Raw genomic sequence first — 2,243 nt, 5'->3', positions numbered from 1 at the left:
TTCAGTCAAATCCTGTTATTTACTACAGGAAACCATATATTTTCTGTTCGAAACGAGAATCTGTAATACAGTAAAACTTTACCGATAAACCTATTGGATGGATGAATAGTGAAGTTGTTCTTCACATTAACGTTCATTTAAAGTTAACAAACCAATGTTGGCGTTAATTGAATTTAATAAGTTGAAGTTATGTATGAATGTGAATGTAGGGAACACAGAAAGCCACAGGCAGTACTTCATGGAAGCGTTAGGATAACTAAATGAGTATTGTTAACTTTAAACGTACAATACAAGTTAATCAAATGATGAAATGTAAAGTACACAATTCTTCCCACACAAGGGATAAAGATAGAGCATGCAAAACGTGAGCCCATAACAATCGAGTTCAGCAACAAGTCCGGCCAATGACAAATTCAAAATAATGGGGGCGAATCCCAGTCCCGGTCTGTCATCCAACATTTTACATAAAATGATTTTGTAAAGAAAGTGACTGGCATAAGGAAAACTGTATTTGTTGAGTGACACAAGGAGAAAAGTTACTTTCTTCTTGGCATTAAAATTAGATGACACTAGTTTAAATGACAAACTGAGATAAACTCGATCCATGGGGACATCTTAATTCTGACCGCGAGAGTCTTGGATATTATCTTAAAGGGAAACGTTGGAAGGTGATGCATTAAAAGTCCAAGTTATATTCAGCAAGAGCTTAAGGATGTTAGTGGGATTGTAGTAACGTGACAAATTGTCAAGGCAAAAATTAAATTTACACTTTGAAGTTAAAGCATGGGATTTACAGAAACAATGCTGCTGAATGACTTGGCAAAAATAATAAAAGCTTAAAGTGACACCATATACAATTGCATGAAAATAATAAATGACATTCGTGGTACCGTGATCCACAAACAAGGTTAATCGTAAACCAGCCCTAAGTTCCAGCGCTAATTGTACGTGTGTGAACTTCGCTAAATCAGTTGTCAGGACAAAGGGATCCTTTCTGACTTCTAAAGTCTTGAGGATGCGATCACGTGGCTCGCTGAGAGATCGGGTTTCGAAGTCTGACGTGGATGGTTTAGAGACAAGGCAGGTTGTAGCTGCAATTACAGGCTTGATTATTGGACAATTAGGCAAAGAGAGCACTGGTCCGTGGCATGGTATGGGTTTATTGAATGAATTAACCAGTACAAGCCTTTCCTGGGCTTCACGCACATGATTAGGCTGGGCAGCATTGTTGTGACCACTAGGGAGGTCCATGTTGAGACAATGCATGATATTTTATCTGAACGCACTGTCACAGGTAGTACACCTAAGGGAGTTCGTTCGTTTGTACATAACAGCTTTCGACCTGCGCAAAAACCCTCGCATAGGCTCCTCCTCCACCAATATGATTTCTCCTCCCATAACGGTGAAATGTAACTATTCAACGTCACTCACGTTATTCAAATATATTACTTTATCCAGTACAACTATACCATTCCTTTTATGTAATACCCTCGTATACATATTACGTTTGACCCAAGAATTACGCGTTTTATTACCCGATATCTTATAAAATCACCTCATTTTATGTTCCCATTAAATAATATTTATCATATATTCAATTTTATCTTGCAATATCACTTTTATACATTTTGTTATTTCCTTATCACACCCAAATTTCAAACAAATACTTGCTCAGGACACGTTTCCCATTGTGGTTCATTCATGTTTACTCTCTAGACTCCGTTGCTTTTCCATTAACCAATCACGATCACATACGTATGGAAAGTTTGCACAAGGGGGGGGGATGTAATATTTCCCAACCCCCACCTTTCAACAAACCATTTTCCGTGGAAACCTTTGTCCAAGTCAGGTCTTTGTTAGTTCAAGTGACATCATTTTGCGTATTTTACGATGTTAGTTCTAGAAACTTGTAACGACTGCAGTAATCCATACTTGAAAGTATTTTGGTGAATTCCAATGTTGATAATTTTCTTGAATCTTGTAATGTAATAGCCCAACATTTACAGTGTTCCTAGTGCAGTACTAAACTAACTAAAAGAAGTTAAGACGCCATAGTCTCACAGTCACAACACCCCGGGGACCCACAAGTTTCATCGTCACGGTCATAAAACTTAGTCATTAATTTCTTTAATTTTAATGTATTAGTTTTACTATTTTGTTAGCGTGCGCAGATCAACATTACCGCTTGCTAGTACATACGAACTTGATGTTTTATTTTCATTCGATCGTAAGCGATGTAATGT

The sequence above is a fragment of the Palaemon carinicauda genome, chromosome 7 (genome assembly GCF_036898095.1).
Source record: "Palaemon carinicauda isolate YSFRI2023 chromosome 7, ASM3689809v2, whole genome shotgun sequence".
In the NCBI taxonomy this organism is placed as follows: Eukaryota; Metazoa; Arthropoda; class Malacostraca; order Decapoda; family Palaemonidae; genus Palaemon; species Palaemon carinicauda.
Note: the sequence above shows the minus strand (reverse complement) of the source record.